Below are 12,946 nucleotides of genomic sequence, written 5' to 3' on the forward strand. Positions count from 1 at the left end.
GTCATAATTTGTAAGATATTACATTCATTCAAAACAGTTGACAAAAAAAAAAAAAAAGATTGGAAATGCAGACTAGACTGAAATGAGCTGTTCCGATCGCAAAAAAGTGCTTATCTTTAGTTTCAAATATCAGCAGCTTTTCATGCCAACGAGAAAGTCCAAGAAGAACATCTTTTGCATCTAAAAGCGGTGAGATCGAAGCTCCTAGATTGATACGTAAGTTGCCTAGAAATGGTTTAACGGGGATGATGAAACCCACAAACCGACATTTGGAACAATTCATTTGCATCGTTCCCAACCCACGTTCTCGCAACTAATATCTGATGAAAACAAAGTTCTAGAAATAGTGGCTCGCGTATCAACACAGGGAAATGTGCTAAGAATAATAGTTGTGTTTAAAACAGTGAATAATGAAAGAGCAACACTTCTATTCCTTATGCAAAAAAGAAAAAAAATATATCGTATTTGCCTAGAGCAGTGTTTCTCAACGTGGGGCAATTAGAAAATGTTCATGCACATATTTATATTACACTTTTTCAGAATTTGGCTGACTATTGTGCTAGAGGGGGGGGGGACATCAAAATCTTTGAGACGTTGAGGTGGGGCATGATCCAAAAAAAGGTTGAGAAACACTGTCGTAGAGGATATCCAGTTACTACTCAACACGGGACAGATGCCATTCTCTAGATGTACTTTTGTTTGTTTTGATGTATTATTGTTTTCACGCAAAGCTATTTTTCAAATGAATAAATAAAATAAACAAATAAAGTTTATTTTATTTATTTATTTATATGTAATTTGTATGATAGTAGGAACGTCTGGAGATGAAAAGGGTTTTTTAAGTGGTGTCTTGAGCAACCGCTTACATCAAAAACAATCTACACGCCATATATGTAGATAATCGTGTAGATTGAACATACACGATTATGTTAATTATCTCCTGGATTTTCTGGGGAAAAGGATACACCGCAGTGTAAATTCTAAACGTGTATGCATGTGTGTGATGATGATCTTACTGAATGCAGAATAACTAATCGACTAATCTGTTCGTTTCGATCCAAGAATTCATTATTTTGCATATAAAGATCATATCAACAGTGCTTATTGACGTGAATGAAGCTAAAATCGTCTGCAAATAACGATGCGAAACACGTGCATCCGCGTCTTGAGTCTAAACAAAACAATCGAACAGTGCAACGAATACAAATCTTTCGCGACAAGGTACAGACTATATCTAATTATTATATTTAGTTTTGAGTGCGAAAACAAAAATTGGATCGCTTTTACGTTATTATAATATGAAAACTTCCTTTTTCGTAGAAATGTTTTTGAAAACCAGAAATAACTCGAAAAACAATAGGAAAATACAATTTTTTTTAAATATTAAAATCTTAATTAAAGCTTTTTTCATAAAATTATCTTTAAAAACAGGAAAAAAAACGCAATATAAGTTTTTCATTTAGAAAACAATTATATCAAGCTGAAATAGTATACTTAAAAGAATAAACCAATAAAATTATAATGTTTAAATGAATAGAACAGTATGATTCCATTAATTTGTATTAATTTTACTGTAATTACAATGAAACACGTAACTTTTATAAAATGGAAAAAGTTATTGTCTGTCGACACTGCAGAAGACCGAAAGATTTTCTGTGTATTGCAGCAGAGACCTGCATTAATTTCACGGTAACTTCGTTGATGCAAATTAAAGAAAGGCTTCGTGAGTTCGAGGGAAATCAAATAAGGGTCTATCATGCCGCTAAGAGTACAGAGCTGTACAGTAGGGCTTAAGGATCATCTGTTTGCCTTATATAACAGTACATGCGCCACGTATGAGGAACAGAGCAAAACGATGTTTTACTCTAAAACAGGGTTTCGCAATACTTATTTCACTTTTCTCTTAATGCGTTCAGCTAAACTGCTTTCCTTCCCAGGGTAAGTTTCGCAAGATAAGGGGAGGGGGGAGTTTCCTGGAGAAAAAAGCTTCTGTCGCTTTCGTATGAGAACAAGTGATTCACCTTCAGCTGAAAAGAAAACGTTGGAAAATCGCGAATTCTAATCATTAGACAGGATTTCAACTCGGATTTTCCAGCCAATCGGTATCGCAGAAATAACTGCGATACCGATTGGCTGGAAAATCGTTTATTTCAAGTTGAAATAAACGTGGTTTTTTTTTTTTTTATGTTGAAATTTTCAACATAAAAAAAATACTTGAAACTCTAATAATATCTTAGCATAGTAGTTTACATTATGCGAGTATCTGGCAAGTTCTCGATAGAATAATTTTATAGAAATAATGAGAAGTAAGCATTATAAGTGATCGGAACTGTTCTATGTGGTATCAATCTGAGTAATGATTCTGTTTCAGTTGATCGTTTTAATTTTTAGTTCGGCATTATGAGCTTATGCAAATAGTTCAGACACATTGTATTATTGTATCTGTAATAGTCTCACAGTATATATATAATAATAAAACATCGCCATTATTTGGCAAAAAAAGTGCTTATTATGTATAAACAATTTCGAAGGAAACCCTTTGATTGGAAAGTGGATTTGAATCCCGTCTGGGACGCGAACCTTTATCCATGCTTTTCAATTGCAGATGAGTTAGCCGTTTTTTTTTTTTTTTTTTTTTTTTTTTATTTTTTTTTTTTTTAGCTTTCATAACAGACCTGCAAAAATTTAGGGGGTTTGTTTGAGAAAAAAAGATTCACTGGTCATTAGTTTCTTAGATAATCTGGAAACTTGCTACAATTGTACTTAAAACACAATAATCTTTGTTGGTTCCAAATATTTGCCGAATTCCAAATAATAAATCGAAACCAAGAAAAGTAAGATACGATTTGGATTTCAAAAAGGTGTAAAAATTAAAAATAGGAAGGCTTAAGAGTTCTACTTTTGAAAATTGAGAACTAGAGGGGGGGAGGGGGAAGATAGACATATCTATGACGATTACTGTTGTGATCACGTGTCCAGTGAAAGTATTAACCATGACGAGAATGAACAACTGGCTATTAGATATTAAAACAGAGAGAGAGAGAGAAAATGGGACATTTTAATTGGAAATGCTGTTTTACAATTCTATTTTATGCTTAAACCAATGGTCATAACGGCTTCAAGACAAATATCGAAAAAGAAACTGATATCAGATATTAAAAATATTAAGAGAAACTAGCTACAGCTTGTTGTGGGAGGGCCTCACATTATAAGCAGGGGCGACTCGTACATAGGCACTGCGGAACTGCAGCACCCCCATTTTTTCTCGAGATATAAATATATTTATTAATTTATTTATATTTGCTTGTGATATTTAATTTTATCATCAACAATCCTACACAATTCTCTTATTTTGTATAAAAAATAAAAATCCATCTTGTAGCACTTAAGAGGGCGAAAGATGCTAGCATCACTTTGTTTACCGCAGTGTCATATTGCTACGCGCGCAAGCATATGCACGTCATAAATGAGATGCGAGCTATTGGCCTAATGCGGCACTGTCCGTCGCGCAGTTCCACTGTTCTTTATATGCGGTTTGAGCCAATAGTAGAGAGTTCGTAGTGCTTATCGTGTTTACTCCGTCCTTTAAATATTTGGATATTACAATTAAAGACATAACATTTGTTATAGTTTTTATTTTAGAACATTATTATATTCTAATATCATTGTTATGATAATGGATTTTATTTTTAAGGAATTTTGAATTATACTAAATTGTATAATTTTATCGATAATAAACAATATTTTTTCATGTTTAATTTTTTTTTTTTTTTTTTTAGTTTTTACCATAATTTTGATATTTTATCCAAACACGTTTACACTGTGGGTATGTATATTTCGGAAGTTGCAGCACCCCACGATTTCAAGCCACGAGCCACCACTGATTATAAGGAACCTCTACCTCAATATAGACAATCTAAAATTAACCCTGCCCAGGTGTAATGCATTTCATCATATTAGGGAAACATTTTGCATGTTACATACAATGGATTCGAAGAACGAGGTTACTGACCACCGTTAGCCGATGTAATTACAATTATCAATACTAGATAGCGCCACCTGATAGTTTACGAACAAAGGTAAATAAACTGAAATCGAAAGGACAGTTCGAATCTGTATCATCATAATTACATACAACGAACGTGAAACGTGAAGAAACTCTAAGCAAAGTAATTAAGAATCAGAAGAATTTTTCAACATTTAAGTACAGGAACCGAAAACTCCTTAGTTTTCGATGCATTAGAGAAATATCATGATAACTCCCAATTTCGAAAGTGAATTTATACTTTTTCTACACATCGATTTATAATACTGTACGGTTTTGAATACTTCTCTGGATTTAATATAACTTCAGTTCACACCTGAATACTCAAAAGACGTCCACGGTTATATGAAGATTTGAATAAAACTAAAAAGTTTGTGTAATTGTTAATTTGGAAGCGAATACGTTGAAAATAATCATTTCTAATTAAAGAAACAATCAAGTGTGTGTGTGTGTGTGTGTGTGTGTGGATGATATCATTTCAATTGTTAAAATCAAAGCCGAAACAATACGAACCGTATAATACAGACAACAATAAATAAGAGTCTTACGTCAGCCAAAAATGGTTTTGGATTTAATTGTTACAATTATACGAAATAAACTAGTAATATACTGTATGACGTCAACATAACACAAAATGCTTTGCAAAATATCTTTTTTATGACTGCTCGGATCATGGTGATCATGCATGATAATAGGCGGCTTTAAAAACATTCTTTAGACCGAAAGTGACACGGGGTATTTGTAACCCATTACCTCAATCAACTGGTTTATCGATTAAACCAGCTGAATTATATAAATTACCTTTGAAACAGTAATTAAATATATAGCGAAAGTGTAACTGTTCATGCAATAATTATTATGGTCAGTCTTATATAAATCCAGCTGTCATTGCAATTATATTCTCGAATTCCCCCCCCCTCCCCAGAAGAAATAAATAAGGCTAACAACATGATTTTACATGGCCACTTCGTCAGTCACCCCTCAATCCGTTATTCCTGGCAGAGGGGGAAAAAATCGTGCATAGAAGTCACACCGAACATTACGGTATTGAAAACACATCCAGATGTGCCAGTACATTACACACACACACACACACGACGTTTTGAAATAAGGAAAATTACCGGAACTTTAAAATTGTCGGCTAATTTATGCATCCCCTAACATCCTCGTCTTTGTGTGAATGAGGATGTTTCTCTACGGATGAATCACGACCGGTGAACTAACACAAAAATGCCAGAAAGCAAGGAAAATGTTTTGTGCTAAAGCGGTTTCGTTTATGATTTATCAACACATTTAATCCTATAATATAATAGTTTACAGATCTTGATATTCCAATAGTTACTCCATTGTTGCTGTAAAACTAAATGAAATTCATTCATATATCACGAGATGGCGCCACATGTAGCCTTTTATATATATATATATATATATATATATATATATATATATATATATATATATATATATATATATATATATATATATAAAATAGAAAGCTCAAAAAGGATACGAAAATTAAGTTGGCTCTGCAGTCTTTCAGAGAATTGCATGTATAATAATACGTCTTGAATCCAAGTCTATATTCCAACTGAATTATTGAATACATGCGCAGCTTATGTGGTGTCATTTAATACGTATATTTCAATAATTGCTGTAATAGCGTGCAATTTCAGGAAGCGAATTCTCTTTTCGGATATTTACGATGTTACACAATCGTATCATCTTTGTATTGCGATTGTGGCACCATCGTGTGGACGTTTTATAAACTAAGTTGGCTAAAGGAAGACTTATTTATTATTTTTATATCTATGATCTGTGTAGTGCATGCTCTATGTTTGTAATCATCCGTATTACAAATTTCGATATACCGTATACTGTATAAGTGTAATCTGTACCACTTCCCCCCCCTCTCGGAAAAACGATGCTATAAAAATACTCAGAATGTCCGTCATACGCGAAGATTTTCCATTTCTGACGTGATAGGCTGAACTATATTGTGAACTACTTCTAGCAGACATGCTAATAAATTATCACTTCTTCTTTTTTAATTTCATTCTGTTAAATTATGACTTTAAAATACAGAAAATAAAAATAGCACTGCGATCTTATTTCTTCTAGCAGATCCTTCACTCCAAAAATAAAAATAATAATAAATAAATAAATACTCGTATGAGAGTAAGCATAAAGCATCGTAATGTAACCCTTAAAAAAATCCCCCTCCCACACACACACTACATGAACGATCCTGATCCTCGACCGTCCCTTAGGGCTTGTTGAGCCCTCCTAGTGACGGATTCCTGGGGGATACCCGACTCCTACCAGGTGCGTCCCTCGGGTGGCGGATGAGGGAAACCCCAACGGGTTGCTCCGAATAAAGAATAAGGAGTCGTGGACTAAAGGATGCAGCAGAGGAGTGGCAAGCCGGCTGCATTATTCTGCCATTCAACCGTATGAATCAGGAGTCTCCACTGTGGCAAGAGAATGTTACTGCGTCCGAGGAAACCGACGCGACTGATCCTAGATCACACGGAGCAGTCGAGAAGTTTAGTATGTGGTCAGCCAATAGAGTTTCGCATCTCTTAACCTTAAATGTAAGGACACTGTTAAACCTGGGAAAATAAATATGATGGAAAAAGAACTTGCTAGGATTACATGGGACATTGTGGGCTTGGCTGAAACCCATTGGACAGGAGAAGGAGTTATAAACCTAAATTCAGGAAAACTATTCTACTCGGGCAGAGAGGACAATATACATAGAGAAGGAGTCGCCATTTTAGTGAACAATAGGCTACAAAATGCAGTCATGGCCATAGAACCACATGGCCCAAGAATGATCACTATCAGATTAAAATGTAAAGAAAAAAATGTTCACTTTACAATAATTCAAATCTAAGCCCCTGACCAGTCACATGAAGATGAAGAAATCGATACTTTCTATGATAAGTTGCAAGATCTAATAGACAAGACCAATAAGAAAGATATATTAATAGTGATGGGTGATTTTAATGCCAAAATTGGGAAGTTTACCCCCAGGCATGGAGGATGTGATGGGCAGGTTCGGAGTTGATAACAGAAATGAAAGAGGTGAAAGAATATTAGAATTTTGTAAAGCAAATAATCTATTTATCTGTAATAAATAGATTTTTTGCATAGACCTTCCCACAAATATACATGGACCTCACCAGATGGTACAATAAAGAACTGTATTGATTACATTCTAATCAAACGCAATTGGAAATCATCAGTGCAGAATGTTAGAACTTTAAAAACTCCAGTCGACACTGACAATGAACTGCTTGTAGCAAAAATAAACTAAAATTCAAGTATCGTAAATCACGAGCTCCTATCAACGAAGTGGACCTGTCAAAACTGAAAGAGAAATCTATGCAAGATAACTATCAGACACTAATAGGAAATGAGTTTAGAAAATTTTCCTATGACAATATAGAAAATACATGGAATCAAGGTAAAAAAATTGTTACAAGTACTGCAAGAAACATACTTGGTACAACATCAAGACCAAATCATGAATGGATAGCCCCTGAAATTCTAAATACTTTAGACGAAAAAAGAACAGCAAAGCATATATTAAATATAAAAAATACAGAAGAAAATAAACAACATAAGAATCTTAAAAACAAAATTGACAAAATGGGCACATCTGCCAAAAATAACTGGTTGGAGAAAAAAAGCAAAACTGTGCGAAGAAGCTAATAAAAGAAATTATAATAAAACGGTATACAAAATTATCAAAGAATTAACTAACATCTATAAAGATAAACCATTAACAATGAAAGATAAAATCAATCTAGAAACTGGGTCAATACAAAATACTAAAATAATTTGGAAGGACTACTATCAAACGCTATTTCAAAAAGAATAGGAGGAGGAAAGTATAACAGAAGAGATGATATATGAAAAGGCACCACCCATAACTCCAGCAGAAATTATAAATGCAATAAACCAAATGAAACTTTCAAAAGCTACGGATAAAGATGAAATATCTATAGAACTATGGAAATACGGTGGCAAGGAAGCTATTAATTTCTTAATGAATTTATTTAATAAAATTCTTTATACTGGAGTAATCCCAACTGACTGGAAAACAAGAATTATTATACCAATTCACAAAAAAGGAGACAAAAGAATATGTGAAAATGAGAGACCCATAACACTCTTAAGTCATAGTTATAAACTATTCATTCGAATTATACAAAAGAGAACACAGGTGCTTACAGAAAATATCATAGAGGAAAACCAAGCAGGATTCAGGTCACATAGATCATATCTTCACCATTAATAATATAGCAGAAAAATATTGGGAATACAACCCGCCCATATACTGTTGTTTAATAGATTTTAAGCAAGCCTTTGATTCAGTTAATAGAAACAAATTGATCACTATCCTAAAAAAAACATAAAAATGGATTCGGATATTTTAACATTTATTACAAATTATTATGGAGACACCAAAGCTTTTGTTAAAATGAACAACATTAAAAGCGAGGATTTCAGAGTCGAGAAAGGTGTAATGCAGGGATGCCCTCTCTTACCTCAACTCTTTATCCTCTTCCAAGAAGAAATCTGTAAAACCATAGCCGATGAACCAGGTGTAAAAATCAATGGTACCAACATTAATCACATAAAATACGGGGATGATATCATTCTTTTAGCAGATTCTAAACCACAGCTGGAAAAAACTGTTAATATTTTAAATCTCTTGTAAAACTTATGGTATGAAAATAAATCATCATAAAACAAAAATAACGAAGGTAGGTAGAGAAGAAGAAGAAAATATTTTTATAAATCTCGAAAATCATCTGCTGGAACAAGTTAATAAATGTTTATCTTGACAATATTATATCTAGTAACCTCAACAATATGGAAACAGAAAAACACAGGCTAAACCTAGGTTGGACCAACATGAATAAACTAAACAAAATATGGAAAAATAAAAAAATCCCAACAAGTCTAAAATTAAAATTATATAAAAGAATTATTATCCCAACGGCTACTTATGCTTGGAGATTAACTCAACAACCAATCAAGAAACTTCAAGCATTTGAAATCAAAGACCTCAGAAAAATTAATAACACCCACTGGATGGAACACAAGACTAATGGTCAAGTCAGAACAGATTTAAACTTCCCAGATGATATAATAGACACAATCATTAAGCATCAACTGAGATGGTTTGGTCATATTCAGAGAATGGCCCCTCATAGACTCCCATATTTAGCTCTGAATGGATATATAGGAAGAAAAAGACCTAGAGGCAGACCAAGAAGTACTTGGATAAAATTGCTGAAAGAACATTCCCATCTACCCAGCTATAGTCATGATTGAGATGGCTAAAGATCGCGATAAGTGGAGAACCTTTCTTCTTAGTGGACTCAACCCATTATCAAGTGGATGAGATGAGAGAGTGGGGGATTAAGTATGTATTTTATGACTGCAGATCCGTGTGTGTGTGTGTGTGTGTTCACGGGCCGGTTTGCCTGTTCTGAGGAACGAAAAACCTCTTCCTCCATATGAGACCGGCTAACTCACCTTTAGTCAAAAGGTGGCCAGATAAAGATTCCTCACGTCACTGACGGGAATCGAACCCAGGTCTTTCCGATCAAAGGGCTTCGTCTATACCGACTGAGCTACGGAGGCTCAATATCACATCACGTGTGTGTGTGTGTGTGTGTGTGTGTGTGTGTGTGTGTGTGTGTGTGTGTGTGTGTGTGTGTGTGTGTGTGTGTGTGTGTGTGTGTGTGTGTGTAATATCGTAATTGGAATATTCCAATGAGTAACTAAACATAAATTTACATTTAGAAAAGCTAAGACAAAAAATTGCAGATTTTTCTGTATGTGAAAAGCGGTTCTTTATTTATTTATTTATTTTTTTTTTAAGAAAGAATTCTTAGGTCAACTTTTGAGATAAATTATATATTTAGTTTAATCCTTTATCCAAATGTAAGCAAACAAAGTTTGCGCCTGAAGTATCTTCAGGACTGGGACAACTAGTGGCAAAGGTGGACTGACTTCACATCACTTGCCTTAGAATCCCATAATCAGGAGTGGCTCGTGCATAGGCACTGCAGAACTGCAGCACCCCCAGTTTTTCTCGATACATAAATATATTTATTAATTTATTTATATTTGCTGGTAATATTTAATTTTATCATCAACAATCCTATACCATTCTCTTATTTTGTATAAAAAAATAATAAAAATCCGTCTTGTAGCACTTACGAAGGCAAAGGACGCTAGCAGCACTGTGTTTATCACAGTATCCTATTGCTACGCGAGCAAGCATATGCACGTCATAGTGAGATGCGAGCTATTAGCGTAATGCGGCACTGTCCGTCGCGCAGTTCCACTGTTGTTTATATGCAGTTTGCACCAGTAGTAGAGTGTTCGTAGTGCTTATCGTGTTCACTCCGTCTATTTAAACATTTGCACATTACAATTAAAGGATTTAATTGTAATGTGCAATCAGGCGCAAATTTTGGACATTACAATTAAAGGATTTAATTGTAATGTCCAAAAATTGTAAATCCATTCCTTTAATACAATTAAAGGAATGGATTTTATTTTTAAGTAATTTTGAATTATACTAAACTCATAATTTTATTGATAATAAACAATATTTTTTTCATTAAACAAAACAAGAAGAATATATTTTATTTTTAAGTAATTTTGAATTATACCAAAATGTATAATTTTATTGATAATAAACAATATTGTTTCATGTTTAATTTTTACCATAATTTTTATATTTTATCCAAACACGTATAACTGTACTTACAGTGTGTATGTATATTTCGAAAGTTGCAGCACCCCCACGATTTCAAGCCACGAGCCACCACTGCCCATAATTCAAAGTACATCTCCTTGTTGACATGTCTAATGCTATGCATTATGAGAAAGGTCACTACCCAGACCGGTTTCGACCTTTATTGAGGTCTCTTCAGTGGGAGCCAGACCCAGAAGTGATACCAAGGTTAAAGCAATGCAGAAGTCATATTTCCATATACGAGGTGACAAAAGGTTGTCACACCTTGTTATTAAAGTACTCTGGAAGAGAAAGATGCTGGAAGTTTTTTTTCCACTTAGTTAGACTGCATTGCTTCAACCTTGATATCACCTCTGGGTCTGGCTCCCACTGAAGAGACCTCAATAAAGGTTGAAACCGGTCTGGGTAGTGACCCTTCCCATAATGCATAGTTAGACATGTCCGCAAGGAGATGTGCTTTCCATTATGGGGTACTAAGGAAAGTGATCAGAACTCAGTCCACCTTTGCCACGAGTTGCTGCAGTCCTGAAGATACTTCAGGCGCAAACTTTGTTTGCTTACACTTGAATAAAGGATATTAAATTAAATATGATTTATAGTCTAATCGAGTGGAAAAAAAAAACTTCCAACAACTTTTGAGATGTACGGCATCTTTTACAATTTAGGGCGAATGTCATCTTATTAAATACGAGATTAACAAAGATATTGTTATTTATTTACGTCAATGTACTTGGCTGTTCTTTCGTATAAGTTCCCTCCCCTCCATTCCCCGCTTTTAACTTATGAAATCAGGGAGGGTGAGCATTTTGCACACGAGTTTGCATGGTAAATACGATAAAAATGTTCGCAATTAATACACGGATTAACTATTTCAGAATCTACAAACACACACACATCGTGAATTACAGACAGCTAATATTTCTGCCGAAATATTATATAAATAAATATACAGTGCAGAAATATTTGTAAAGTATTTTTGTATTGTAACTTTATATTTCGTTAATATTTTATTTAATGGCATTATTAGTAAATCTTATTTTCTACTTAATTAAATTGTAATGTGTATAAATTACCTTAAATTATATTCGAGAACTTTTAAAGGACGTTAAGATTACACAAAATGCAAATAAATCAATAAATAAAATAAGTCAAAATTGTTCATTTGTATGCAGAATTTGTATGAAAGAATGAAACTCATACGTAGATTTCTTTACTATGACGCAACAATTCAGTCCAGTACACATTATTTATGTTCCCATAGCAACACGACTGGAGTTTGCATCGTCCATGGATTTTTTTCCTTCTCTATCTCGCTTCTTTTTTTTTTTTTTACTCACCATTCTCCTGTACTTCTTTCCCCCTCCCGAACACCCACAACGCTCTCTTTCCATCTTTACCGCACATTTCCGTTCGGCAAATTTCGATTTCTCGTTGACGTTATTCCAAGTTGCTTTAACAATGCAAGAGAAAGTCAGTCCGCGAGTTATCAAATATGGGTTTCGAAGGCACATTCAGCTGGGATGGCATGAGAATGGCGATATTCGCTGTCTGCGTTTGCCACAAGTATTCTGAGTCAAAGGTTAGAGCCAACAGACAGCAAAGATGGTGATGTCGTTTCTACAATATTAGGACTCACCAGTACAACTAATAATCCAAAACTTCCTTCCGACATCGCATTTCAACAAAAGGAACCGGACCGTGTTTAACTTCATGCTCTAGTTCCTCCTCCCCCACCCCCCTAAAAGAATTTAGTTCCGTAATATCGTCACACAGGGAACTTGCTAAGTCGCCCCGCTCCTGTGTTGTGAATTTCGCACAGTAGCCGGATATGGCAAGATCTATCGCAGCAAGATGTCTGTCTCCCCCTCCTCGGGGATAAGCGGAATCCCACAGTGACAGAGGAGGGATTTAGTGGGCCTAAGAACTCTTCCACAACAGCTCCCCCTCTTCGGTTTCCTTCACTGTCTGCTCTGTAGACCTAAATCGGTGGATATTTAATACTGCAACCGGAAGTAGAAGCGCACCTTTACGCTACTGATCCACCAGCTTTAATTCCTAACAGCATTTATTCACCAATCACACCGCCTTACTCAAAGAAGGTATTACTTGAAGGGAGG

The 12,946-nt window shown here is 34.6% G+C and overlaps 1 protein-coding gene across 3 annotated transcripts in view; it reads right to left on the minus strand.

Moving 5' to 3' along the window:
• Positions 1–12,946, minus strand: part of LOC150105413 (uncharacterized) — a 362,599-nt gene that overhangs the window by 142,800 nt on the left and 206,853 nt on the right. The gene's annotated exons all lie outside the window — the stretch shown is intronic.

Source organism: Typopeltis vanoorti, chromosome 6 (genome assembly GCF_054136105.1).
Source record: "Typopeltis vanoorti isolate ZY-2024b chromosome 6, IOZ_Tvanoo_1.0, whole genome shotgun sequence".
Classification (NCBI taxonomy): domain Eukaryota; kingdom Metazoa; phylum Arthropoda; class Arachnida; order Uropygi; family Thelyphonidae; genus Typopeltis; species Typopeltis vanoorti.